The 14,990-nt window shown below is 43.7% G+C and overlaps 1 protein-coding gene across 2 annotated transcripts in view; it reads left to right on the top strand.

Moving 5' to 3' along the window:
- The window catches only part of CDH11 (cadherin 11), a 151,415-nt gene that overhangs the window by 54,876 nt on the left and 81,549 nt on the right, over positions 1 to 14,990 (top strand). For both annotated transcript variants that reach the window (XM_059903551.1, XM_059903552.1), the window contains exon 2: positions 5,739 to 5,866. The gene's annotated coding sequence lies outside the window, so the exon portion shown is untranslated. The remainder of the gene's footprint in view (positions 1 to 5,738; positions 5,867 to 14,990) is intronic.

The raw sequence follows: 14,990 nt of genomic DNA, 5'->3' as shown, positions 1-14,990 counted from the left end.
TTCCCGGGTTCTATAACAATATAAATAGACTTAAGTGTGTGTGTGATTTTTATAGTGGATGTGTTTAGCTTTTCCCCCTTTTCTGATGTTGAATTCCTTTTTTATCCAGATTTTTATAGAGGATGTGTTTAGCTTTTCCCCCCTTTTCTGATGTTGAATTCCTTTATTATTCAGTAGAGAAATCATCATGGCAAAGTGGGAAGGCAGATCTTTGGGAGCATGGGAAATTTAGATTTGCATTCCCATTCTGCTGCTAATTAGCTTTGTTATCTTGGGCAAGTTATTTAACTTCTCTGAGGTTTAATTCCCTTCTCTTTTAGGAGGTAGGAACAGAATAAAACAAGCCCCGCCCAGTGCTGCTGGGAAGATTAATTAAAAGAAAAATGCACGTACAGGCACCAAGGCTATATATATTGGGGATATGTAGTGGGTGACAAATAAAACTGGAGCTCCCAGTATTGCAAGTGTTAATATGTTAAAGGGGAGAAAGCGAAACTCCATCATTTAGGCGAGAAATAGGGATAAAATGTAGAGTAGCAGGAGGTTTGCTCATATGCTAGATGACTGTTTGTTTATTCATTTCCCAAAGATATTACAAAGGCTGTGAATATTTATTTAGTTCTGCTCCCAATAGCCCTTCTAATAGGGAATTATTTGGGTACAACGAAAGACATTTGTAAATGCGGCTGATAAGACTGACACTGGACAAGGAGTGTGTTGTTGGACACAAGAATTCTATTGTCACTGGCTTCAGTTGTCAAGTGCCCGGGGAACCCAGAATTTATGGTGACAGCACAATGGGCCTTTCAGGGCCCAGCAAAAGAGCTGTGAGATCCCGCTCCCCGGCTTTTCAGGGCTTCTAATCTTTTTATCGGGCCCGGACAATGCCGGATTCAGCTGCTGCCTGCGCCTCCTGACTGTCCATTGGCCATCAGGTATTGTGCGGTAATTACCATGGTGACAATGGACTCTCTCTACACCAGTCCATCGGTGCTTTGGAAAACGGCGAAGGTTGTCACTTTGTATTAGGTGCCTCTAAAGGCATGGCTTACTTAGAAAAACTACTAAAGAGAAATAAAGATAATCATGCTAAGAGTTTGATTTAAAGGGCCACTGTGTCAAATCCATTTGGAGCCCAGGAACTCTTTATGGATGTTTTCCCGTAATTACAGCCAGACGCTGGGCGTCATCCCTGCACAAGCAGTGAGTAGCCGGCCTTCGAGATTTTGCAGGGAGCCCTGAGCTGTGGGCAGCTGGCAGCCCTTAAAGTCCTATGGGAGCAGAGGTCTAAGCTGAGCCATTGTACTTTGAGGGATCCCTGAACTTCTTTAAAAACTCAGTTTCCTCATCTGAAAAGGAATGGTGTGGAAAAATGCTTATAGATTAATATTAATTATATATTCCATGAATGTATATTAATATATGCAAATATATGATTATTAATCAATATATGAAAGCTTATCCGTCTACCATAGGGCTTTGTGAACAGCAAATATACAATAAAAGGTAAAACTAATTTTTTAATCATGCACAATTGAAAAAGCACAATCTATACCTTTTCATAACCACAGCTACTAATCATTGAGTGCCTACTCTAAGTGAGGTATTGTATTTATTATCACTATTCTTTACACTAATCCTACAAAAGAGTTATTAATATCCCCATTTTATAGTGAAGAAACTGAGGCTCAAAGAGTTCTTGCCAAAGTCAAATTAGCTTGGAAGAGGCAAAGCCTGGATTTTAAGTCCTGTCCCCTCACACTTAAAAGCTTCTTCCCTCATTTTTTTTTTTTAATCGTAATCTACAAATTTATCTTACAAAATATGCTTCACCATATGGTTTTGGAAGTTGGGCGATAACAGGAAAGAAAAACACCCAGTGGTGAGTATTTAATTGGGTTTATTCATCCCTTCAACAATGTCAGGAACATGTGACACCCATAAAAGGAAGAAGCCCCCATTTGCAGGGAACCCAGGCTCTACTGCCTGTGCCCCTTCTCCTGTCTGCAGAGCAAGAAAAACACACAGCAATATCAACAAAACAACTTGATGTTTCTAGACCAACAGAAAATTATATGGCCTTTGCTTGACTTCTTTGCCCAATAAAAGTTTCAAAAACCTGATATTTTATTGTTTAATCGTAATGTATTTAATCATAGTTTGTATTACTCAGCTCCATACCAAAATATCTCAAATTCCCTGTTGTGTTGTTATACCAAAAAGTAGAAATTATGTTATCACATCCTAGAGAAACGGGCATAATTTACCCGGGGAAGTAGGTCTCGTTGTGGGTTCTTAAAGCTGGCAGGAAAGGAGTAGATTTTTTAGTGATTTGGTCTGCTGCTTCCTTGCTCTATGAATTTGGGTATTTACCACTTAGCCTCAGTTTTTTTCACCTGTAAAATGGAGCTGTCACTCTCTCCTTGGGCTACCCTGCTCCACTCAATGGCAATTCTTTCCCTTTTATCCCCATCACCCCTGTGTCATACCTATATACACAGTTAGTGGCCTGAGGATCCTGAAGCATGCACTGATGGAGTAAGTGGGGTGGGGACTATTTTAATCTAATTCACATATACTTTCAGCCCTTATCCTCCCCCACAGCACTATATGTTGGTGTTTTTGTTGCTGGAGTGCTGTTGACAATGATCCTGGCACACGCCTGGCTGGGCTGAGCCCACATTCCAGAGGAAGACCCACACATGGAGAGCTATAAGCCAGGGTATTTGATTTGGAGCAGAAATCCTAAGAGAGGGATGGCAGCATGACTCGTGAGTCAAAGGGAAGGATGTGGCTCTGCATGTACTGAGTCTTCAATACAATCAGAGCTCAGCAAAAGAAATTTGCCACAATCACATCCCCATCTGTCCCTGAGTTTCCTCCTTGATTTTGATATGCTTGCCAAGTATTTTCTCCATCCCATTTTACACCTTTTACTTCATGGTGTTCCTTTTCCTGATTTCTCAGTCTCTGAACTAATATGTGGCATGGAGTGTCTGCGCCTCCAAAAGGTTCAGTACTATGGGTAGCTGAGCACAGCAATGGAAGGGGCTGGTAGAGAGCAGTGGTTCCTGTACTTGAAGAGGGCCCGTGATGGCATGCAAGCCTTGGGAAATGAAGGGAAGATGCCCTGAGAATAGGTAGGAGTGGGTGCAGCAGGGCTGCGTTGTATTTTTCTGTCTCAAAAGGGACCACATGATTCCAGGCCTTGGAGGAGTCATTAGATGTGGGGCAGGGCTGGGGGGAGAGGGAAAATGAACATTCCAACCAAGAACACCAATGCAGAAAGAGAACACCTGCACTATACCTGCCCAGCCCTCTCAAACCTAATGAACTCTTTTTTTCCCATCAATTCTGTTAAAAGCACAAAAACAACTTAGATTTCTTCTGTTCATTTTTTTCTAAGAAAGATGGTATAATCATATACTACAGACATTGTCCACAGAACCCAAAGCCCCTCTTTCTCAAATGTTTGCAGTGATCAGAATTTATAGACAATTCACCCATTTATTTTTGCTTTCCTTCCAAGGCTCTTAATTGTCAGTGCAAGCTTTTGGTGAAAGGAGTTTTAAAGGAGATATTTTGCAGGGAGGTAAAGAATGCAAGGTCAAGTGGGAGTTCAATTCGTTTTTATAGATTTGAGAAGTAAACTTTTAGAAGCACAATGGCTGTATCATGAACTGATTGGAGACCAGAGAAGAAACACAGGCTATGAAGTCTGCACTGCTGGATTCTGATCCCACCTTGGGTGTTATGGGCTGTACACCTCGGGCAAGAGTTTGACCTTTTTGAGTGGTGGGGTGAGATACCCTGATGAGTTCATGATACCCAGAGTGGATATATGCATTTAAAGAGAATACATTGGTAAGGACTGCAGTAAATGCCGGTTCCATCCCTGTTTATGGTCTCCTATTTATCCATTTCTGGGTAACATACCACCCCCAAATTTAGTGTCTTATAACAACTATTTATCATTACCTCTTACAGTTGAGTTGAGTGAACTCTTCTGGGCAGTTGTTACTTGGGCTCTCATGCTGTGTAGTCAGATGGCTGGAGTCACATGAAGGTTTGAGTGGGTTGGATGTCCAAGATGGCACCTGGACTTACCATCTGGCTCTTCAGCTTGGATGCGTGGAACAGCTAGAGATGGCTGGCCGTCTCTCTCGCTCTCTGTGCAGCTTCTCCACATGGCTAGCTGGAGCTTGCTCACAGCATGGAGGTCTAGAGCATTCAGACTTCAGACATGGCAGCTGACTTCTCCCAGAGCAAGCTTTCCAAGAACACAAGACAGGTTACCAGGTTTTTATGACTCAGCTTCTGAAATCATATAGTATCACTTTGGCAGTGTTGCATTGGTTACCCAGGGGCAACTCAGAGTCACATGGAAGGGGACCACATAAGGGCATGAATGTATGGGCGTGTGATTCATTGGGGGAGGGTTGCTGGAAACTGGCTACAATGTGGTTGCAAGTTGGGTCCTTCCTCATCAGTTATGTGCTGAATGAACTGCCCCCTGTGACTCCATGTGCATCTTTTTATGACTCCATGTGCATCTGCTACTCTATCTTTGACATCCTGGAAATAGCACACCTTAGGACAGTTTTCCTGTTCTTGATACAGTCACCAAATCAAGGAGCCATGAACAGATTTCAGTAGATGTACAGTTCATCCTCAGCCCTTCACCAGAGGGTTTTTCACATGTTGTTGTTGTCCTTGTTTGTTTTGGAGACAGCATTGTGTGTGAGGAGCTGTTAGGTGGAACCAAGACGAAGCAAGGAAAAGTGGATTTAGGAAAAATGAAGGATAACAAAGTCAAAGTAAGAAGCTATTTAAGCCCTTAATGCAGCCCGAGTTGATCCTAGAAGGTAGAAGTTCTGGAGAGGAAGGACATTCAAGAACTCCTTTATGCTGTTGTGTCAGGGACGCTATGCCAGCCGCACCTTCCTTGGTTCAGTGCCTCGGTTTTGGAAGACGACAGCTGTTCAGACACTCCATATTCCTCTCTTCATTCATTCAGCAAATATACATTGAACAGCTGCTCTGGGCTAGGAAACGTGTTAGACACTTCAGGAGACGTGAAGATGAATCAGACCCGAATCCAGGCAGAACACAGCCCCACACAGAAACTCCAGAATGTGGTGCAGAGCAGGAGGGGGGCGGAGAGGAATGTCGCCTTGACAAAGAATTGCAGCTCTGTCAGCCCAGTGCTCTGCTTTGCCAGCATGGGGATGACATCTCCTATCACAACTGCCACCACTGTCACTCTTTGCCCTTGAGTCTGTCATTCCATGAGGATTCGACAGCACCAGAATAGTGCTTCTCCCTTTAGGAGGGAAGGAACTTGCTTTGGACGCCAGTAAAATGTGGATTCTATCAGCAACCGGCTCTAAGACTTCCTGTCTCCCCTACAGGTTTGTTGTTTGTGCTAGAGCAGATGCGTGTAAAGTATGTAGCATATTATAAGAAGTTGGATGTATGACTGCTTTTATCTTTGTTATCAAAGTTCCAGATGCACAAATGGTTCATCAAACCATCCTGTGGGTACCTCTAAATCCATGACAAGTTTTTCCCACTTTGCACACAATTGTGATAATTTGTTTACATCTTTCTACACCTGGACTGTTATTGTCTAAGAAAAGTGTGTCCTATGCAACTGTGTACCCCCAGTGTCTAGTAGTGTATCACTTTATTGATTCATGTCACCTCTAGGTTACTAACGATCCTTTCACTTTTTGCAGAAATCACTGTATATTCGGCTCAGTGGCCTCCTGACGATCATTCCTGTTGCCATTTGTTGAATGACCAATCAGATGGGTGGAGTTTTGCGTTATAGAAATTGGCAGCAAGTATCCAATGGGTGAAGAAGGTAAGATGGACCAGCGTTACTGAGTGTTTCAAATGTAACTATATTTGTGGAGATGGAAATGATGGCTTCCAGGCCCATCACACAAACTTGCTGTGGTTTGAACTTTCACAAATCCAGAGTAGAATTTGACAGGGAAGTAGGCCTGGGCTTTGAGGAATGTGATTATTCACTGTTGTTATTGGGTTATCTCTATGGAGCACCTATTATGTTCCCGTACAAGGATGATGGTAGTTTTTTGTTTTGGGGTTTTTTTTGACTATAGAAGGTTCAGAGGAGAAAGAAGGAACTAAAGGGAGTTATAATTCCTTAGCAAGAGCTCGGCTGGATAGACTGACTAAGGCAACCGACATGTTGTTTTTTTATCCCCTTTTCTTCTTTTGAAAAGAATTCTCTAAATATGTACAAGGTGGCTTACATCCCACAAGAAAAAGAGATCGCTAGGAGGCTGAACCTTTTAGATCTCAAAAGACAGAGCACTAGATCATAAGGCAGGAGGATGACTTCAGCTCCAAGCCCTGGCTCTGCCGTTCATTGTCTGTGTGCCCCTAGGTTAAGGAGCTCTTCTCTGGGCCACAGGGTGGTTGGATCCAGAGTCTCTAACAGTCCTTAAGTCTTAGGATTCTATGAATGTATTTACCTCCTTTATCTGCTCAGTGGTAACTGGAGCTATATTTTATAGGATGTCCAAATATTCAAATAAAAATTTAAGAATTAATTCTACCAGCATGACTTTCCACACTATAGTGTCCTAGACCCATCCTTCCACGTGTCGGTGGCTCATCTCCACGTGTGTGTCCACCAAGTGCCTTAAATGCAGGGGCCAAATACAAGTCATGATTTTCTCCTGTAAAGCTTTACCTTGTCCTGTGTGCCACATTTCAGCCATAGCACCAAAATTCACTCACATCCAAAACATGGGAGGGATCCCATATGCCTCCCAACCCCTACCTCCAATAACAATTGATTCCTGTTGATTTACTCTCTGACTATCTCTGAAACATTTTTATTTTTCTCTATCCCCACTGCCACCATCCAAATGCAAGCCAGATCCCCTTTCTCCAAGATTTTGCCGCAGTTGCCACCTAACAGATCTTTTTGCCTCCAGTGTTACTTCTCCCCCCGTCAGCTCCAGCATGATCCATCTTTCATACATATCCTGAACAGTGTCCCTAAATCCAGAAATTATGTTACTTTGCTACTTAATTGCTTTCGATGTTACAGATCTGAACTCCTTCTCGGGCTTCTAGGACCCTTCGTTGATGGGGCCACTGTTCTGTTGCCCAGAGTCACTCTCAGCTGCTCTCTGCACACCAAGCCCTCACTGTACACGTCCACTCTAGGATCTACTATAAGGCACAACCTTTATTTCCCCAAAGCCCAGTAATCTCCCTCTCTTCACAAGCTAAGTTTTACTCATTTTATACCTTCACTTGGACCTCACTATCTCTAAGGAGTTCTTTCTGATCCCTGAAGACTGGGCTTTGGGTGTCTCCTAGGCTTTAGTCATCGAGATTACACCATTTACTGTGATTCCCACATTGGGTTGTAATTGCCTGTTTAGTTGTCAGTCTTCCCAGCTAGACCTGAAGGTTCTTGAGGATTGGCCTCATTTTGGAACCACCAGGCTCCCAGTTGCAAGCACTGTATCTGGCGCAAAGTAGGTTCTCAATAAATATTTACTAAATGTATGAATAGAGACTTTAAGTATAGTTTGAATAGAAGATGAAGAAGAGGACCTGATGTTACCACAGAGAGAAAAGTCACAATGTTGACAGCTAACAGGTATTGAGTACTTACGATATGTCAGGCACATAAGATCTTTAAAGGTATCACCTCCCTTAATCCTTGCAAAAACCTACTGTGATAGATTCTATTAATATCCAAGATATTACAAATGAGAAAACTGAGTTTTAGAAAAGATAAGTAACTTGCCTATGGCCATATTGCCATACTTTTATCCTTGGACGTTTTTATCCTTGGAGGTCTGACTTTAGCTAGAGCTTTTATCTTTGACTACTCCTTTCTTTTGTCTTCCCCAGAATTAATCTGGTCCATTATGGACAAAAAACATTTCCTCCACGTAAGGCTTAAGACTTTTCCTGCAGCCCACACAAGCTATTTTTACTTAGATGGTCAGCCCCTGTGACTGGGGTGTGTAAATCTTTGGTGATTTTCCAGGTGTTTTACACCCATATTTTAATGTGGGTTTGTTCTGGGACAAAATTTCAATTTGGGGAGCCCCCCCAACTCTTTCTCCCATGTTCTGGTCAACGTTTGTCATGGGAATAAACCAATGAATGAAAACACTCTTAGTGAAGGCAGAGCCACGCTTTCCTGCAAATGTACCAATATGACTTGGAAATTATGTGGCCAGCTCCTCTCACATTAGCATATTTTGCACTCATTTGCTCTGAAGCCTGGCTCAGCAGAGGAAATGCATCCCTCCTCTGGAAATGCCTGTGAATGATGATCATCTCATTTCTGCCAAGCCAAATGGGTCTCTTCATTTCATCCGACCTTTGAATTCTTCAGTAGGACTTGCGGCTGACATTTCCTTTTTTTCTTGGTAATAGGGACAATTAGAATGAGGTATCAATGAAACAGAGTCAGAAGTTAAATAGAAAGTACTTCAATTTAATTTCTCTTCTAGGAAATCGTTTAGGTTTTTTTTTTTCCACTTATAAATTAAGAACAGCCTGTTTTGAAGAGTTCTGCATAGCTTTTATTCCAAAGAGAGAAAGGTAAACTATTCTAATGTTTGTAGCACCCTTAAAAAAACACAGCATGGTACAGATGGAACAGTCCTGTGATCTTTCAGGATAATCTTCTTGTTTTAGACATAGGATTTTTTTTTTTTTTTCCTAGAGGGAGGAAAGGACTTGGATCATACTATAAGGTTTTGGAAGAGCAAAATGAAACTTACCTACAACTTTGGCTCAAGACTCAGATTCTTGATCCCCAATCCATTCAGGATGGCAGTGTTTCTTGAACAAGTGCCTGTGATGTGCCAGGATACAGGCAGGGATGAAAGGCTCTTTCCCTTTCTTCAAGGAGCTTACAGTCAAGGAGCTCTGTATAAAGCAATCAGAATCCTAGTGGGAAGGAAAGAGAGGGTGATGGGAGGTAGAGAGAAAGACTTTTCACAAATGGCTGTGAAGTGGTTTGGACTTAGGGATCAACTCTCTGGCTGACTTCTAGGGAAATCCACTTGAACTTCCATTCCTGGTACATTTTTCTTACTTAGGCACCTCCTCAGAGCAGGAGAGGAATGACCTGAGTAGCTACAGGACAGAGCTTCCTGGCCCTGCTACCTCACTGAGCTTTTAGTAGGGCATTGGGGCACAGATTCGAATGTCTTGAAGCAAAAAGTATTTGCTGTTATACTCATGACAAGTGTACACACGTTGAGACCCTCCTGACTGATAATCAGCAGGGGCTGTTCATCACAGGCCACCCAATTATCTTTCATTTGCATAAACATTTGTATAAAAATCAATGCCAAAAAGCCCCTTGGGGGGGCAGCTCACCTGTGCTGGAGCAGCCACCAGGCTCTGCATTGTCCCTGACAGTGTGAAATGTCAGCAGCCTGCCTTCTAACCCCCTCTGCCTGCTGGGTCTGTCTGTGAAAGCACATTTCCTATTTTTAGATATAGGCCACTGTGGAGAAAGAGGCCAAGTATCTGTCTGTAGCTGGTGCCCTGAGAATCATAAACAGACACTCAGTTCACTTGCTGACTCCTCTGCAGATCTTCAGTGTGTACAGTGTGACTGTCACTAATGCAATCAACTAAGGGATACAGGAAGCTCTCCTGTGCCAGGTAATGTAAATATCCCACCTTTGCCAGAATCGGTACTAAAGGACAAACTTCAACCGAAGCCATGGTTCTCTGATCTTGCTTTATTTAAGGAATGGTGAACAAAGTGCACAGACCCTCTTGATCAGGACAGTGAGAGCTGATGTTCGATGCAACGCCCATGTGCAGACACTGTGCTACGTGCGTTATGTTCATTGTCTTGTTTGACGTCAGCAACGCTTTGGTATGTGCCGTTGTCCTGATTCTTTTCTGATGAGGACACGGAGGTTCAGAGAGGTGGATGAACTTCCTGAGGGCCAAGCGATGAGCCATGTGTAGGGCCGGGGCCTCCACGCCCCAGTACAGTACCGTAGTGTCTCCAGTGTGTCTCTTCCAATTCTTTGGTGTCTTGCCTTCTGGTCTTAACCAAGTTGGATGGTGGTTATATTACAATTCTTTTGGTGGTCATATCATAAATCTCCATGTGGGTTATAAAGGAGACAGACCTAGGTGCTGCTGGCTAACGCAGCAGTGTGCTGCTGAATGTAGGCACTGAGTGAGAGGTAACCCATGGGGACAGGAAAATCATCAATCATCTCTTGAGAGCCATTCCTATTTTAGGCCTTGGACTAGGTGCCGATACAACAATAAACGAAATGCACATGAATCAACACGACAGTTGTACCAAAGTCATGTCTTTAAAGAGCACCCCTTCTTGTGATGGAGCCAGGTCAGCAGTAGATAACCATGGCTTAGAGTTTCTCAGAGACAGCTCCATGGGTTCGTAGGAGCACAGAGGGACTGACTCTGATAGAGAAAATCGGGGAAGGCTTCAGTGAGGAGGTGACCTTTGGGTTTCGATATGACGTATGAGTCAGAATTTACCAGGAGACAATCAGGAAGGATTTTTCAAGCAAAGAGAAAAGTGCAGAAGTTCTTGAGCCAAAATATTCATGAGTAGGTGGTCTGTTTGTTTGTTTATGTAAATAGGTAAGACAGTTACAAGGTCTACAGAAAATTAAGTACCCTTCAATCCCTATCTTCTAGTCTGTCAGTTTCCTTCCCTGGAGGCAACTACTATTTTCAGTTTTCTACGTGACCCTCCAGAGAGCTTCCAGGCAGCTACGACGCTACAACCACACACCCATGTACTCGCTTCTTCCATGTTTGTATACGTAGGTGGTATCCAACTGTAAACACTCGTATGTACACTGTTCTACACCTTGATTTTAAAAAGAAAACTTTATTAAGTTTCCCCCTCGTTTTTGTTGCTTGTTCTCTGACTTTAAGCTTTCTTTAAATTTTAAAACATTTCAAACCTACAGAAAAGCTGCAAAAATAGTAAAATTAATTCTTATAAACCCTTCATCTTGAGTCACTGATTTTTTTAAATCATTTTCCCCATGTTCCATGCAACAGCTGTATGAACATAATGCCTAATCGAGGTACAGCTTGGACGTCAGTTACCCAGACACTTAGGTGAGCTTCTTCTCTCTCCCCAGCACTTACTTAGCAAGATAACCAAGATGTACTTGAAACCAAGAATACGTTCCTCTCTTTGTCAGTTTCCCTGAGATGCCAGAAGCAGCAAATGTACCCCCAGGATGGAGATGGCAGGAGGGGCCCCTCTTTGGGCCACTTGCTACCCACTTGATGCTCATCTTTGGGAAAGGATCTTCCGCTGTCTCATCAAGTAGGGGAGTCTCAGGCAGGTGATCACGCTCTCTGCACACTTGCCTTCTGGACCCAGTGGTCCAGGATGGGAACAGACAGTCCCGCTGAAATCTACTCACTTCATTTCCGGCAACCAGCCACGTAGATAGTGTGACTTTTCTGTTCTGCTTGTCAGAGTCAACACAGCATCTCAAAGGCTGGTGTAGGGTTCCCTCCTTTTAAAGATCAAAGCACTTGAACACTGCTCGTTTATCTGTGCATTTCCTCCGTGCATTACATGGCAAGGAATAGTTTGTTCTCAACGTGAGAGGGACTTTGAGTACAGTGACAGGCAGGAAGTAACCCAAGAAGACAGTGTGATATGGTTTTGCCGTCAAGTGCTCTGGGCCCAGGAGGATTGTTTTCAGGTATTCATTCATTCACTCATTCACTCATCAAATAATTCCTGAAAGACACCGTGACATTCTTTCATGCTTTGTGCCAAGGCCTATGCGTGCTCTTTGCAGGCTGGGTGCTCAGTGTCTATGGGGTGATAAACATATCTGGGCTGAAGAAAGTAGGTGAACCTGAGAGGGGTCAGGTGGAATCACCAGGGAATGACTTCCTGGCCATTCAGTAATTGATTTATTCATGTATCAAACACATTTACTGACTGCTTACACTGTGCTAAATCCGCACATTCACCTGTGACTAAGATTACTGCAGTTCCTGTTCTCATGGAACTCATAATGCCAGTAAAGGGGGCTCCCCTGACCCCCTTCTTAGTCTACCTGTTTTCTTCAGTTGGGCTCATCAGGAAGGTTCAGCTGCTCCCAGAATGTTTCAGGACAAAATCAGGCCATTGCCCATCAGCCTCCCAGCCCCATGTGATTTCCAAGACAGAGACTCACCATTTCCTCCAGAGGCTACTAACCCAAATTACCCTGTGCCCTGTGGGGCATGCAGAGCTCAAAGCAGTTTGAGACAGCAAAGAAGGAAGGGTAACAAGACATATTAAAATCAGCCACCCATTAACCGTGTCTGCTGAGAATCTAGAAGGCTGCAGCCAGACACCTGGCAAATGCCTCCATTTAGAGGCTTTAGAAAAATTGTGGAGGGGCCAGTGAGTTCATCTTTTCAAGAGGCTCTGAGTTTTAGAATCTAAGCACCATTTGAAATGATGTTAGGTTTCCATAGCAACAGTTCTTATACTTTTTTTTTTTCTTAAAGAAAACAAATGTTTAAAAGTTTGACCACATACCTGCAAGAGCTAGAAGGAACCTCTCTAAATGAATATCTAGCAAGTTCCCTTAAGTATCACATTTCTGTCCATAACAGATGATATTTTGGACCTCTCAACATTCCCATTCTCTTTTCAGAATTTCCACTTGAAAAATGGACCCAGGAGTATTGTTACTCAATGCCCCTAAACCATTTGCATCATGCTTTGGGCAAAGAAAAGGCCCTTGTCGCTTGTGTAGTTGCATTCTTGTCCAGGGTTTGCGCTGGACCGCACAGTGGCAGGGAGCGGCCTGCACTCACACGGGAAGGGCCAGGGTCGCTGGTGACCAGGTTCATGGGAGCACATCCGGCTCCCTGATCTCTTCCCGAGTCCTCCTCCACCGAGCTGCAGCAGGATAGATTCTTCTAAAGTCTAAACTGTATCAAGTTCCTTCAGTCTAAAACTCCAAGCTTCAGAAGTTTGCGGTCTTTCACAGGATAAATTGCAGGTCCCTCCGCCTGGTTCCTAAGACTGACATGATCCAGTCCCCACCCCCTCTCATCTCTTGAAGCCCCTATTCCACCCTCCCAGTTAACTCCCCATCCATACCGTATTGCTGAGGGTCCCTGTGCTTCATGATGCTTAACACTCTATCCTCTTGCATCAGTTTTCCTTCTCAGTCTCCATTTGTCTGAAAATGCTGAGAAGGATCCTCTCTTCCAGGTTCCTGACTCCTGAGTGCCTTGGTTCCTTGGGGGTCTTGATATGTCTTCATGGGCCCTGGGCATCTTTGCCTTTATGAGCTCCTTTTTCTATTAAAAGAATTAAATGTTATATTTTATGGCTGCTTTGGTATGAAGATGAATATAATCTTTACCCTCAAAGGTCAATTATCCTTCTGACCTTAAAAGAAACTGAAACATTCCTGTGAGCCCGTAAAGGTATTGTGGACCTCAGGCACAATACTTCTACCTAATGGAGAAGCCTCAGGGGCTTGGCACTTTCTGTTCCCTCAGTCTCGGTCCCTTCACATGCCTGGCTCTCCATTATTTAAGGCCTTTCCTGATGTCACAACCTGTAAAGGCACACCCACCACGCGGTTATTCGGTATGTCATCATTCTGTCTTATCCTTCACAGGAGTCATCATAATGTGTGAATATCATGTCTATTCCCTTTCATGGTTTACTTTTTTATTATCTGTTTCCCCCATGAGAGTCTAAGCCCCTCGAGGTTCAGAGACATGGTCTGCCTTGCCCACCCCTATATTCTCAACATCCAGAGCAATGTGGTCCACACTAGTAGTAGCTCAGTAAATATTTCTTGAATGAATGACTAAATCAACACCTAATTCTTGAATGTTTCTCTTATGGGTCGACAGGAATATGATGGTTGGTTGCCTGTCTTAGAAAATTGTGTGTGGCCGAGGGCTGGAGCGTGAGCTCCTCCGTGCTGCTGGGTTGCTCAGAATTTTCAGACGCCTCTCTCTCTATTCCTCATTTTCTCCCTCCCTCTCTCTCTCTTGCTCTCGCTCTCGCTCTGAGTTCCTCCTGGGCCACCATTCAGATTGGAGTGGCATCGGTTCCCGGAGCACTCCACTCTGGGGATGCCAACAGCTGCATCATGGCTTTCCCGCGTGTGCATCTGTGCATTAACACAGGCCTTTCGGGCCTGCTCTGGCTTGCCTGACCCTAATCCCACCGGGAAAGAACGTGCATCTGTAATACTCTGGAAAATTGGGGCTGACATGTAGCTTGGTACCCAAAGTGGTTTCACTCAAGCAAACACAGAGAATAATAGCCATGCACTTAAATGCTTGAGCAGATATCAATTGGAGGAACGTTCCAATAATCCGTGTTTATAAAGCCCATGAGTATGAATTTTTGAAATAGCACTTACCCCACTTTATTCTTGACAAATGATGTTTGTAGCCATTGAGATATTTTATTCCAATTATGTGCCAGTGTTGTGGGGAGAAGGCTTCTGACAATAGCAGGACATAAGCCATTTTTACTGTGCCTCTATCACTATTCCCGTTGCTAAACTTGACTGGACAGTTCATTAAGATGAAAAATTAACAGCACATGCTTTGGGGAGAATAATCATGGAACATGACAGCTTGTGGAGGCACTGGCATTCAGAGAAGAAGACAGATGACAAACGTGCTGGTCTTCGGAAGGAGTGGTGATTGGCCAGTCGGTCAGGAGCCAGGCATTTACTGAGCGCCAACTTGTGTGTTCAGCCCTGAGCTGAGGTGCCGGGGGAAAGAAAATGCAGGCAACACGGCCTTTGCACTCCAAGAGCGTACCATCTATTTGGGAAGGCTGGGGAGATTTCAGCTGTCAATCTGGAAGCCCCAGAGGGGTGTAGATCAAATGCCTGACACTTTGGTGCTGACTGTAAGTTCAGGAGTAATTCAGTGTGGACTTTGGAGAAGATTTCTTAGACCTTGAAGAA

The sequence above is a fragment of the Balaenoptera ricei genome, chromosome 19 (assembly GCF_028023285.1).
Source record: "Balaenoptera ricei isolate mBalRic1 chromosome 19, mBalRic1.hap2, whole genome shotgun sequence".
NCBI lineage: Eukaryota > Metazoa > Chordata > Mammalia > Artiodactyla > Balaenopteridae > Balaenoptera > Balaenoptera ricei.
This window is presented reverse-complemented; position numbering and strand designations above follow the sequence as displayed.